The sequence below is a fragment of the Oncorhynchus kisutch genome, linkage group LG13, assembly GCF_002021735.2.
Source record: "Oncorhynchus kisutch isolate 150728-3 linkage group LG13, Okis_V2, whole genome shotgun sequence".
Classification (NCBI taxonomy): domain Eukaryota; kingdom Metazoa; phylum Chordata; class Actinopteri; order Salmoniformes; family Salmonidae; genus Oncorhynchus; species Oncorhynchus kisutch.
The window spans coordinates 70,112,691-70,127,543 of record NC_034186.2 but is presented as its reverse complement, the minus strand read 5'-3'; the positions used below and the strand labels follow the sequence as shown (position 1 = coordinate 70,127,543).

The window sequence follows — 14,853 nt, the reverse complement described above, 5'->3', positions numbered from 1 at the left end:
AGTACCGGTACCCCCTGTATATAGCCATGTCATTGTTATTACATTTTGTTGAGTTACTTTTTGATTTAAAAAAAATTGTCAATATTTTAACTATTTCTTGATCTGCATTGTTCATTAAGGTCTTGTAAGTAAGCATTTCACAGTAAGGTCTACACCTTGTATTCGGTGCATGTGACAAATAAAATGTGATTTGAGATACATTAAGAGCATGACGGAGGACGATACACTACTAGTGTCATCTGGTTATAATGACCATGGCCCACATTAAGAACGAGACAATCAAACGGCTTAGGGACAGAGGTAACAAGAGAGAAACAATTAAATTGTACATTGTATACACCCCCACTTGTTGCAAAGGGTCGAAAACTCTCCGGTAAATTTTCCATGGGAAGTTAAGTGCGGGAATTCTGCTTAAATGTTTTATTTTAATTTTATGTAACTTATAACAGTGAATCTTCTAGGTCTTGTGGAATATTTTGGTCAAACTATCCCCAATTGCAACCCTCTGCATGCACAGTGCATTCTTCCATCCCATGTGCAGTGCACTCACCCATCACATGTAAGGATGCACGATATATCAGTAAACATATCAGAATCGGCCGATATTAGCTAAAAATGTCAACATCTTATCGGCTTGATGTCTAGTTTAACAGCGATGTTAAAAACCGATGTCAAAGCTACCGTGCATACCTATATAACGTAGGGATAGGACGTAATGACGCCAAGTAAAATTTTGCTCTACACGTGCAACACAGCATTCCTCCCACAAAATCTTGGATCGAGCAGTCATTTGAAAGAGTAAGAAAATTTCAGCGAGACAACGCAACGGCGAAATCCATTAAAGCCAAAATAATGTATTTCATTTCCCTTGACAATCAACCGTTCTGTCATGGGTGATGTTGGCTTTCGCTGACTGGTCGAGCACCGGTACACACTACCAAGTGCGCTATTTTTCATATGTTGCCCTACCGGAGTTACACATCAATAGCGTCACTGCTATTAGCTTCACGACATACATACTATGGAACGCCGTTTGGGTCTTTGCGTGTCAAATAAGATACAGTAGCACCGTCAAAGCTGTACACAAAAAAAGTCTGCAAACACCGGCCATGAACGATGTGTTTACAATACCGCGTTGGTAATAAAGCTTAAATTTGTTCGACCGCAACTTCTAGGGTACCTAGCTAGCACCAATACAACCAGCCTGAAAAGTCATTTTCATTATTCTTAGCAATGATTGAGGAATCCTTGTAAGTAAGTATTAGCTAGGTTGCCACTTGTTCGCCTATTGAAATTGAGCTTCAGTTCATGACAATAAGTAGCTTGCCAGCTACTTAACCCTGTTGCCCAAAATTAACATTATAAGCAGCCAGCTAGTTTCATCTGGCTAGTGAGGCTCGACCGGACAGGTTATATATATTGTGAAGCTAGCCACAATAAAATGGCATTTGCAGTTTGCCTTCAAAATAAAAGTGTCATTGACAGTGATGCAAATTAATACAAAAAGTTGAATTATGCCATACTTTTATTTTTAAGGCTAACCACAAAGTCCACTATTGTGGCTAGCTTCACAGATGGGTCCGACAACCATTAATCAAATAAGAACTGTCTTGTAAATTAGGGTTATTTTAGATGACACCTAGCTAGCTATATTGTTAGCTAGCTAACAATAGCAAAACAACTGTTTCAGTAGCTATGTTTTGGGGGAAGAACTACATTGTTTGCATTCATGCGCAAGCTAGCTTTTTTATTTTATGACCAGCACGGTAGGTGCGCGAGACAACTTTACCAGCATCATAGCATGGGTATCGACAAATCGTTGTGACATATGAAATACGAGTGAGTGTAATCAATGTGTAATAACTACGTTATAAAATGTATTTGATGTCAAGTCATATTCAGGTCCTGATTGGTCAAAGTGTGTTATTTGACGTGTATGTTTTTTTGACACGCAAAGACCTAAACGGCATTCTATAGAAATCCTGGCTGAGAATGAAACGACTGAACAACCAAACAGCAGAGCAAGTAAGTGAAAGAGATAGGTTTTGATTATGTTTTACTGGTAATGGGGACATACGTAAATGCCAACAAAATAACTTTTTGGTCAGTGTGGGTGTGTGACCTTTATTTAACTAAGCAGGTCAGTTAAGAACAAATTCTTATTTACGATGACGGCCCGGACGACGCTGGGCCAATTCTGCTCCCCCCTATGGGATTCCCAATCACGGCTGGATGTGAGATAGCCTGGAATTAAACCAGGGACTGTAGTGACACCTCTTGCACGGAGATGCAGTGCCTTAGATCGCTGCGTCCATGTGTGTGTGTTAACTATTTAACTGTCCCAGAATGCTTAAAAGGCCGCAAAAAAAAAAATATATTTCTTCACATTTAAGGAAAATATTGGATATCGGTATCAGCCAAAAATGTCATATCGGTGCATCACTAGTCACACGCACAGCTGATTCTCAAGATCTTGCACACTAATGAGACGCTATTGAGCCCACACTACTACACTGTCGGATCCAATGACTACATGCTTTCTGGTTTTGATTACAATACTGGGTGAGGTGAATATATTTTATGACAAACACGTTTTTTTTGTTAACTAGTAAATAGTAGCCTACAGCAAAGTGTGTTTAAATATTTTTTTTTACTTGTTAACAATTTCTGCTAGTTCGAGCCTGCTAACTGAGGAGTGTTAATTCACCTGTTTCCATACATTTCCTTTTAAAACATTTATCGTTACAAAGGAGTTGTTTAACCTCATTTAATAAAGTTAAATTCTATTGGAAGGATTTAACCATTTGCAATGATGTCTACTTATAAGGTAAACAGTTTGTTTCCATATGCTATGGTAAATATGAAACAATCAAATGCAAAAAACATCTACATTTAAATGGTATTAATAATATATTCCTGTTAATTCCCACGGGAAAGTTTCCACCTCTGAATATTCCCCAAAATGTGCAACCCTAACCCCCACCAATTCTGTCCGATCTGTAAATGTTAAAACTAGGCAAAGACCAGCACAAAATGATTCAACCAAGTTTCAGAAATTACCAGAATGTCCACATTAGATTGAGTAGCCAAATTATTATTATTTTTTAAATCTATATTTTAAATCAAACTTCTGGTATTTACATGAACTAATTCAAAACCACAGCTGCAGGATTTAAAGGTCAGATGGAGTCTCTAATACAAGCATGCTATGATCAGTTGGCTACCCCTTATTTTAAAATACCATAGGATTGGTTTGAATTGGTATAGGTACAAGATTGTATCTATGCCTCGAGCGAGGACTTGGGTTAAAAATAGTCAATAAGGGTTCCCTTTTGAGGGACTGCAGTATGATAAATCAGTATTGTTATGGTAGGGATTACCTGAGTGGGACTTGGAGTGATTAGTCAAGGTCTTTGCGTATCCTTGAAATGTGAGGACAGGGTCCAGGCACCAAGATCATTTGGATAGACCCCATCCTCTCTGTAGAGCATATTCTGTTTCCGAAAGGTGTTAAAGTAATGCAGAAAAGTAACTCCAGAGTCGTAAGCCAGTCATGTGGTACCAGCAACCTACTGAATCTTTCCATGCCCTGATTTAGTGATGGCACTGGGCCTGAAAAGATTGGACGCTTTTCCTATTTTCCGCAGACTTCCTATTAGTTAGAAAAATCCGGTTTCAGACATTCCGAGCTAGCCATCCTAATGTCATTAAATACCACAAACTACGACAGTGACAGACCCCTTGTTCTGGTGTAAACCGGCACAAAGCACCCATGTAAAATGTCCTGTACCCGAGCCCCAGGATTTCCCCCCCGGGAACCGAGATGTTTCTCACCATTTCTGCCGATTATAAAATCCATTGTGGCTGACCGAGGAGTCGGTACATCAGACACCATTGAGGTCCGGTGATCTGAGCCCGAGGCAGAATCTCCCTGGGAAGGAATCCAGATAGGGGACGATAGCACTGGAACCTCCGAAGCCAGGAGGGCAAAGATGTTCGACAACTGGATTTGGGTCGGTCTTCCCAACGCCCAAGAAGCCCCACATCCTGCTTCCCTCCAATTGGCCTACGCAGAAGGAATGTTGACAGTATCATCCGCTAAAGCAACCAGAAGTGACAGTACTGCTACATTTTCCAAGAGAGTGGGAGACTTCTTTGGGGAGGGGCCCCTTGAAGGCATTAGCCATTCAGTCAATGAGTTGATATTCACAACACATCAGAACGACCTCCAGCCTGAGATGTAGAGAAGGAGAAGGCATGCGGGGGTGCTTTCCACAGTATATTGTGCAAGTTCTTAATCTGTTTGCTAAGAGTACCCACTTCTTCTCCCTAGTCCTCCGCAAGCAAACAATTGTTGCATCGGAACTCTGGTTGGTCCACATTATCCCAGACAAGACATTAGTAAATACAGCTCATGCCGTGCACAAAATGCAAAAATGTTCTTCTGAACGGTGAAACCTCCATGAGAAAACATAGCAACTCAATCTGTAGCAGAGATAAGGATTTGCACGCAGAGTAAAACAAATATTTAAAAAAGATGATAACTGATGTATTTCCCCAGACCTATACTCTAGCCTGTTAAAATGTAACTTTCTGCAACAAACTATTTGCTCTCAAATTTGTGCACTTGCTCTCATAGGGGCGTCTGCCAGACGGAGCTGCAACTGAACCCTACATTGAGGCATGCATTGGCTGCATTTCAAACAAATAAAAGACACACCCTCTCCCCTCAGCCCTCAAATTAAGTTAACACTTCTGATGACATATCATGACGTATGATGAGTTGACACTTGCAGGGCAAGGGAAGAATGAATACATTTTCAATGGACCACCCATGCCCAGAAATGTGTCACCATTTCGTCCCACGGTTGTTTCAGTCATGATGGTACAACCGGTAGCTGTTGTGTGTGCTTTATATGCACAACAGTAAATTATGACTGCATTTCAAATCTTTGCTAGAAGACAACTCATCCTCTGACATCTAAATGCTAGCCATCTGACGATATCAGGTAAATGAACAATTACAAATATAAGTGTGATGTCGGGGAAAGCTAACCAAACAAAAACATCCTTACTTTTATGATGTGTTTGTAACATCATGTGCATCAGTAGCACAACTTCTAATCTCCTTACAAGTGAATGTAAAAACGAATGCGTTCTGGCTGACATTTCTAGTGGATGTACAACCATCGCAAATTGAATTATGGGGCGTTTTAGGTAGAGGTCGACCGATTATGATTTTTCAACGCCGATACCGATTATTGGAAGAAGAAGAAAAAGCCGATACCGATTAATCGTCCGTTTTTAAAAATGTATTTGTAATAATGACAATTACAACAATACTGAATGAACACTTATTTTAACGTAATATAATACATCAATAAAACCTCAATTTAACCTCAAATAAATAATGAAACATTGCCAGTGAAGTATTGCCAGTCTAACAGTATAGCTTCCGTCCTTCTCCTCGCCCCTACCTGGACTCGAGCCAGGAACACATAGACAACAGCCACCCTCGAAGCAGCTTTACCCATGCAGAGCAAGGGATATAACTACTCCAAGTCTCAGAGAGAGTTACTTTTGAAACGCTATATTAGCGCATACCCCGCTAACTAGCTAGCCATTTCACATCGGTTATACCAGCCTAATCTCGGAAGTTGATATGACTTCAAGCCTAACCAGCTGCTGCCAAACGCACAAAAATGCTGTTTGAATGAATGCTTACAAGCCTGCTGCTGCCTACCATCGCCCAGTCAGACTGCTCTATCAAATCATAAATTATACACACAGTAATAGGAGCCTTAGGTCATTAATATGACCGAATCCGGAAACTATCATCACGAAAACAAGACTTTTATTCTTTCAGTGAAATACAGAACCGTTACGTATTTTATCTAACGGGTGGCATCCATAAGTCTAAATATTCCTGTTACATTGCACAACCTTCAATGTTATGTCATAATTCTGGCAAACTAGGCGGCCCAAGCTGTTGCATATACACTGACTCTGCGTGCAATGACCGCAAGAGAAGTGACACAATTTCACCTGGTTAATATTGCCTGCTAACCTGGATTTCTTTTAGCCCAAATATGCAGGTTTAAAAATATATACTTCTGTGTATTGGTTTTAAGAAAGGCAATGATGGTTATGGTTAGGTACACATTGGAGCAACGATACGCACCGCATTGATTATATGCAACACAGGATACGCTAGATAAACTAGTAATAATATCATCAACTAGTGATTATGTGATTTATTATGATTAATTGATTGATTGTTTTTTATAAGATAAGTTTAATGCGAGCTAGCAACTTACCTTGGCTTACTGCATTTGCGTAACAGTCAGGCTCCTCGTGGAGTGCAATGTAATCCGATAGTTAGGGCGTTTGACTAGTTAACTGTAAGGTTGCAAGATTGAATCCCCCGAGCTGATAAGGTAAAAATCTGTCGTTCTGCCCTTGAACGAGGCAGTTAACCCACAGTTACTAGGCCGTCATTGAAAATAAGAATGTGTTTTAACTGACATGCCTGACATGCCTAGTTAAATAAAGTTGCAAAAATAACACAAATTGGCCAAATCGGTGTCCAAAAATACCGATTTCTGATTGTTATGAAAACTTGAAATCGGCCATTCCGATAAAAAAAAAAAAAAATCGGGCGACTTCGAGTTGTAGGCCCCAGAGTGAACAGAATTGAAAATTGGAAAACTGAGGGGCTTACGTTGCCAACTTCCCTTGCTTGGCTAATTGTTTGGACCGATGGCAAAGATGGCCGTATCGGTGATGATCAGCCAATGGACATAAATCTTATCTTATACAACAAGTTGGAAATCACTATTTCAACAATGAGTAGTCTGGAAGGAATCAGTGGCTAACTGCAATCATTGCAAAGCAATCACTATGCCTGGTATGCAGGGGAGTGGGTGTATGGTCCAAGTCCCGTTAGAAGGGTCTCTTTTCCAAGCTTAAAGGGATAAACATTCAACATTGGCCATGCTGTCGATCCAGGATGACGTCTGCTGCATTCAAAACAACAGAAAATGCAGAACTGGGAAATCTCAGACTTCAGTGAGTTCAAGACAACTGGGAACTAAAAAAAAAGAACGAATTACGACTGGGAAAATACGTTTTGAACGGTCATCCAACTCGGAATGCAAGTCGGGTCTCTTTCTAGAATCAAATCATATTTGTCACATACACATGGTTAGCAGATGTTAATGCGAGTGTAGCGAAACGCTTGTGCTTCGAGTTCCGACAATGCAGTAATAACCAACGAGTAATCTAACCTAACAATTTCACAACAACTACCTTATACACACAAGCATAAAGGGATAAAGAATATGTACATAAAGATATATGAATGAGTGATGGTACAGAATGGCATAGGCAAGATGCAGTAGATACATATCAGATATACATATGAGATGAGTAATGTAGGGTGTGTGAACATTATATTAAGTGGCATTGTTTAAAGTGGCTAGTGATACATGCATTACATAAAGATGTCAAGATTCAGTAGATGGTATAGTGTACAGTATATACATATGAGATGAGTAATGTAGGGTATGTAAACATTATATTAAGTGGCATTGTTTAAAGTGGCTAGTGATACATTTTTTACATCCATTTTTCCATTATTAAAGTGGCAGGAGTTGAGTCAGTGTGTTGGCAGCAGCCACTCAATGTTGGTGATGCCTGTGTAACAGTCTGATGGCCTTCAGATAGAAGCTGTTTTTCAGTCTCTCGGTCCCCAATTTGATGCACCTGTACTGACCTCACCTTCTGGATGATAGCGGGGTGAACAGGCAGTAGCTCGGGTGGTTGTTGTCCTTGATGATCTTTATGGCCTTCCTGTGACATCGGGTGGTGTAGGTTTTGTTGACGTTGAGTGTGAGGTTATTTTCCTGTCACCACACTCCGAGGGCACTCACCTCCTCAAGCTTGATGACGAGTTTGGAGGGCACTATGGTGTTAAATGCTGAGCTGTAGTCGATGAACAGCATTCTCACATAGGTATTCCTCTTGTCCAGATGGGTTAGGGCAGTGTGCAGTGTGGTTGCGATTGAGTCGTCTGTGGACCTATTGGGGTGGTAAGCAAATTGGAGTGGGTCTTAGGGTGTCAGGTAGGGTGAAGGTGATATGGTCCTTGACTAGTCTCTCAAAGCACTTCATGATGACGGAAGTGAGTGCTACGGGGCGGTAGTCCTTTAGCTCAGTTGCCTTAGCTTTCTTGAGAACAGGAACAATGGTGGCCCTCTTGAAGCATGTGGGAACAACAGACTGGGATAAGGATTGATTGAATATGTCAGTAAACACACCAGCCAGCTAGTCTGCGCATGCTCTGAGGACGCGGCTGGGGATGCCGTCTGGGCCTGCAGCCTTGAGAGGGTTAACACATTTAAATGTTTTATTCACGTTGCCTGCAGTGAAGGAGAGCCCGCAGGTTTTGGTAGCGGGCCGTGTCAGTGGCACTGTATTATCCTCAAAGCGAGCAAATAAGAAAAACAGCCCCGTCGCAACTTTTTGTAATCTGTGATTGACTGTAGACCCTGCCACATACCTCTCGTGTCTGAGCCGTTGAATTGTGACTCTACTTTGTCTCTATACTGACGCTTAGCTTGTTTGATTGCCTTGCGGAGGGAATAGCTACACTGTTTGTATTCGGTCATGCTTCCGGTCACCTTGCCCTGGTAAAAGCAGTGGTTCGCGCTTTCAGTTTTGCGCGAATGCTGCCATCAATCCCCGGGTTTCTGGTTTGGGAATGTTTTAATAGTTGCTGTGGGTACGACATCGCCGATGCACTTGCTAATTAACTCACTCACCGAATCAGCGTATTCGTCAATGTTGTTGTTTGAAGCAATGTGGAACATATCCCAATCCACGTGATCGAAGCAATCTTGAAGCGTGGAATCAGATTGGTCGGACCAGCGTTGAACAGACCCGAGCGCGGGAGCTTCCTGTTTTTGTCTCGGTCTATAGGCTGGGAGCAACAAAATGGAGTCGTGGTCAGCTTTTCCAAAAGGAGGGCGGGGGAGGGCCTTATAAGCGTTGCGGAAGTTAGAATAACAACGATCCAGGGTTTTACCAGCCCTGGAAGCACAATCGATATGCTGGTAGAATTTAGAGAGTCTTGTTTTCAAATTAACCTTGTTAAAATCCCTAGCTACAATGAATGCAGCCTCAGGATTTGTGGTTTCCAGTTTACGTAGAGTCAAATCAAATGAAGTTCGTTCAGGGCGGTTGATGTGTCTGCATGGGGGGGGGGGATATATGCGGCTGTGATTATAACCGAAGAGAATTCCCTTGATAGATAATGCAGTCGGCATTTGATTGTGAGGAATTCTGTATGGTGAACAGAAGCACTTGAGTTCCTGTATGTTGTTATGATCACACCACGTCTCGTTAATCATAAGGCATACCCCGCCGCCCCTCTTCATACCAGAAAGATGCTTGTTTCTGCTGGCGCGATGCGTGAAGAATCCAGCTGGCTGTACCGACTCCGAAAGCGTGTCTCGAGTGAGCCATGTTTCCATGAAGAGAAGAAAGTTAGTCTTAAGTCTCTCTGGAATGCTACCCTTGCTTGGATTTCATCAACCTTATTGTCAAGAGACTGGTCATTGGCGAGTAGTATGCTCAGGAGCGGTGAGCCTGTCTCCGGAGCCTGACCCCTTTTACGGTGCCGTTGTTTTGGTTCGCCGGCTGGGATCCGATCCATTGTCCTGGGCAAAACACACGATCCGCTTCTGGAAAGTCGTATTCCTGGTCGTAATGATGGTGAGTTGACGTTGCTCTTATATCCAGTAGTGCCTCCCGACTGTATGTAATAAAACCTAAGATTACTTGGGGTACCAATGTAAGAAATAACACGTAAATAAACAAAATACGGCATAGTTTCCTAGGAACGTGAAGCGAGGCGACCATCTCTGTCGGTGCCGGAAGTAATGCTCTAGAGCTCCAACCTGAAGATCCCTAACGTCATGATTCAACCTTGTGCTTCAAGTCAACTGGGAACACCATAAATCCAGACAACACCAGACTTTGATGACAGAATTTGCCCGCGAAGGACCACTGTGCCATCTTCCTGTTCAAGTGAGCACAGGGCAACAAATTGAGTCCAAAAATGTATTGTATGCTGCTGCATAAATTATGTAATATGCCAGGGAGATATGTATACTGTGGCTAAGAAAGTAATACTCAGTGTATGTTGTGTAGTAAGCTGTTAGTAGCCCATATGCCTCCCTAATAATTTGGTATATTAACCACCTCTTAATTTCACCTACTGTTCAGACTTGGTGGTGCACATGTAGCCTATAGCCTGTTTTAGAGAAAAGTAATCATCAAATATTCTAAGCGATTTCATTGTCTGCTTATATACTCCCTATTTATCCTGCGATTCTGACTTGGTGTACAGGGAGAACACTAAGAACAGCACATGTTCTGAATTCTGATGCTGTACATTTCAAAAGTGCAGCACTAATAGTTGACTACATCTGTTCTAGCTCGCTCATTAATGTCTTAAATTGCAATTACGGAGTGCCTCTTATCCGCTCGTTCCCTTTATTCCATGGTTTGTACATCTCAGTTGTCAGTAGAAACCACATCTGGTTAAGCAAATCAGCCATATTAGCTATGTTTTTTTTAAAGGCTGAATGAACTGTATCGCTTTATAGACAAGGCTCCGCTAATAGCCAGGTATAGCAGTGGTAAGGTGTTGGGACAGCTTTCTGTGCAATTAATGCATTGTTTAGTGTTGGTAGTGGCTTTGCTGGCATGCATTGAAAAAAAAATGAGTACCCCACCAAGATTTACATTCTAAATTCACCACTGCGTATAAGACGAAAATACACCGGTTGAACGGGCAAGACAAAAGATTTAAGTACCTTTGAACAGGGTTTGGTAGTAGGTGCCAGGCGCACCGGTTTGAGTGGGTCAAGAACTGCATCGCGGCTGGGTTTTTCACGCTCAACACGCTCCAGTGTGTATCAATTATGGTATTCCACCCAAAGGACATCCAGCCAACTAGGAGTCAACATGGGCCTGCATGCCAGTGGAACACTTGACGCCTTATTGAGTCCTTGCCCCAACAAATTGAGCCTGTTCTTAGGGCAAAAGGGGCTGCAACTAATATAAGGAAGGTGTTCCTAATCTTTTGTACACCCAGTGTATATGGTCAGTGTCACCCAAGCACTGATAGTCTTGATCATGCAGAGGTTGTTAATTCTGCTCTTCACAAGTCCTTATGGTCAGTCCTAGTTATGGAAACAATTTACCTAGTATAACATCAAGGTGTAGACAACTAGTTTAACACTGGTAACAGCAGAAAAGCAGCCTGAAAGTATCTGCAATATCTGAGTTAAGCTGCATACTCAAAAACACAATTTTATAATGGCAGGGGTGTTTGATTTCCTTACATTAGCATCATTACATCAATAACGCCAATAAATATGGCATAATGCCATACATATATTAGTAACTAGGCCTACCCTAGTTACCCTGTGTGGTGACAACAAAACGATGTTTCAGCTTTTCGCATGCAGAAATACAATATAATTTGTCTAGAATCAGATGAGGTTGTTTACTGCCAAAATGTAATGGAATTTCCTACAATAGCCCACGTGTAGCAGTATTTCCATCACACACGTACCTGCATGGGTTGCACAGTTCAACATGTACCCATGCCTATCTCCCAAACATTGAGGAAACGTGAAACTAGATCTAAGTAAATTGATTTAGCTATTCTCTGCTTAACAATACACAGAATTGGGAATTGAGTGCCGGTTAACGTTAACTATGCATGATATCATGCATTTAATTACCTGGCTAGTTACAGATCACGTCAATGTGCCATCCGGGGGTGTATTCATTACGTCTTGCAACGGAAACAGTTTACCGTTAAAGAACCAAACGGAACGAAACGGTTTCAAACGTATTGCAACAGAACCGTCGTAATTAATATACCATACCCCTGGTAGATTTGTATTGAATTGACCGTACCCACTGCAACTGGGCACACACTAGTTAAATCAACGTTTTTTCCCCACGTAATTTCATTGAAATTACGTTCAACCAACGTGGAATGTACGCTGAATTGACGTATGGTCTGTGCCCAGTGGATAGGGGTGAAGCCCCAGCCATGTCGTGAGAAAGCAGAGAATGTCTGAAGAAGCATGCATTTAACTAACCACTCAATAAACAAAATAACTCGAAAATGTTGGCATCCCTTCCAATGCTTAAAATGTGCTTGTGTTCGCTTGGCAATTGTCATCTACTGCCTCCGGGCAGGCTAGCTAACTAGCTATCACCATACAAACTACAATGGTTCTAACCTAGAACTCAATTCAGAACCGCACTCACCAGGCAATGCAGTTTTGCGTGCCGCCGTCCAGACTCCTGTTGTTGTCCACGGTCCCACGATGCTTTAGGTAACTACCTAGCTAGACATTTCCGTGAACACAACAACCATAATGATAATTTTGTTGTTTTTCAGAAATGTCTTTTTTTCTTGTTTTTCTCTTTATCGAATCACACAATGTGCCCGAACCCCGGGAACATTTATGACTCTATGCTATTAGAACCAATGAAAAGGAAAGAGAACCTTGTAAGTACCCGCCCTACACGTTCTATGGCTGCGCAGTACAGCTTCTGCGCACATCCTGCCGCGTGCATCAAGGCTTCTGTGTGATCGCTATGCGTGCAGGACGACCGCTGCTACTGCGGAGGGCCATGACTCCGTTCACTCAAAAGCAGGCAGTGCAGGCGACGACTCTGATGTCCTGTGTTGCTCTGCTCACTTGTGTTGTTATGAACCAATGTGTAATGTGGAAACCCACCTCAATTTCAGAGCAGCCCTTTAGGTTAATCGGTCTACATAGCAGAACAACATCAGCAGTCTGCCTGCTTTAGGTCTGTCCTGGATTGCTTCTGCCTCGTGGCCACCATCTTAGTTGCAAGAATCAAGGACTGGAGGACAAAATGGTGGCTATTTTTTTATGTGCTCCAGCAACTGCACCACTTTACATCATACCAGTCAAGTAAAATACCACAATGACGTGCCATGTTCTGGTAAGGACAGTATTTCAAACCTATAGTTGAATTTGTACAAAAAAAGAGAAACCACTCATGTCATCTATGAGCAAGTGCCTTACTATAGACCAGTTACTGCTATTCACTGTCTTTTGGGGTATGTTTATTCCAAAACCAACTGCAAAGCCACAATATTTAACCAAGCAATAGGTTGGAATGGTGCTATTGATAAGATAAAAAGTCTACATTAAGGGTTGAGAACATCATGGGTTGTCAAGGACCTGTACACACCACTCTTTAACCAACAACTAAGCTACCCCCTAATGTAAAGCATTCTTCTGTCAAATCAATCCAGTTAAGAACTAAGCCTATTGGGTTTGGCCAGTAAAACTAGAATCTCTCCCTAAGATACAAATTGAGGGCCAGTATGGCATAAACAATAGGAATTGTGTAATACTATATGCACCTCCAATGAAACTTGATAGCCAGTGGTATGACCTGAGATGGTTTGGACTGCATGGTTCTGCAAACCAATATGCTATTTACGGGTGATTTAAGAAGAAACAAATCGAGTCAATCTAGATTGTCTGGGAGATGCTGATGTCGTGGTCAACACAAGTAACAAATGCACTTTTCACACTAATCATAGAATGCACAGTGCATCACGTCACCAGTAGGTGGCCATCGTGCTGCAGAACTGCTATCCACATTTGTTTTTTGCTCTAACCCTGAGGTCAGCATTTCCCTTGAGTGTGGACATTGTGAGGAACAATGACCCAAATAAATGTAACATCAGTAAAAAAAACATTTTAAAAAGAGACAGGCCTGCAAGCAAACTGTCATCATTTTATGGATGAAACAGCTTGATTGAATTTGTGTACAGTAAGTTAAAGTGGGTGCGTCCATGATGATCAGCATAGCTTCTTGGAATGAAGTGTGCTTTTGACTGATCATGTGGAGAAAACCCAAGGCATTCTTGACTCATTACCGATTGGTCTTCGGTGTAAAGACAGGTCTCAAAGTTCGTACAAGCTAACCAATGATTGTAGAGAAGTAAATAAGCTTACTCAGCCTTGAGATCCGTACCCTTAAAACACATTTCTCTGTAAGTCTCCCATTGGCGTTAATGAATGATTTACATGAGTCTAATTTGTGGATTTAGGGGGTGTGTGAAACTTACTCCTCAGCCTGAACTGTCCCCACTTGCGCCAGCGAATAGCTATCTTTTTGCATGGCACCAACTGGTAAGACACTTCAGGAGGGCGGTCACGTGTGCTTGCAAGGTAGATATCCTGGGTATGAGCCTCGTGTGAGCCAAATAAGGCGAAAGTGGTACTCGCTAAGCAAGCAGCATGACATCCTTTACAATGGTTCCGTGACCCAGATTTATAGTTGCACTGGGGTCACTATTGAGTAAGTTTGGGTGGGCGTAGCACTTGGGCATGTGTGAAAATTACTCCTCAGCCTGAAGTGTCCCCACTTCTGCCTGCAAATAGCTCATTTTTTGCATGGCACCAACTGGTAAGACACTTCAGGAGGGCTAGTAAGTGTGCTAGTAAGGCAAAGGTCTGAGCCTCAGTACAAGCCTAATCAGGAGGAATTTAGCAAGCAGAATGACGTCCTTTACATGGACAATTATGGAGCCGATGTGGAATCACTAGCTAGTTGGTGGTGCACTAGTAGAGGCTATCATGAAAATGTTCCGGTTTCCCTTGCTTTGCACAGGACATTGCTTTTGTGGAGCAATAGGTAATGCTCCAGGACTGTATTTAATCCGGTATGTCAATGAGTCATGTGCGCGGACCTTCGCGGCTGTGGAAACAATGGCCA

The 14,853-nt window shown here is 42.1% G+C and overlaps 1 protein-coding gene across 2 annotated transcripts in view; it reads right to left on the bottom strand.

Moving 5' to 3' along the window:
• LOC109901790 (uncharacterized) overlaps nucleotides 1–14,843 on the bottom strand; it is a 45,328-nt gene extending 30,485 nt beyond the window's left edge. For both annotated transcript variants that reach the window (XM_020497746.2, XM_020497747.2), the window contains exon 1: nucleotides 12,355–14,843. The gene's annotated coding sequence lies outside the window, so the exon portion shown is untranslated. The remainder of the gene's footprint in view (nucleotides 1–12,354) is intronic.
• Nucleotides 14,844–14,853: the final 10 nt, after the last annotated feature.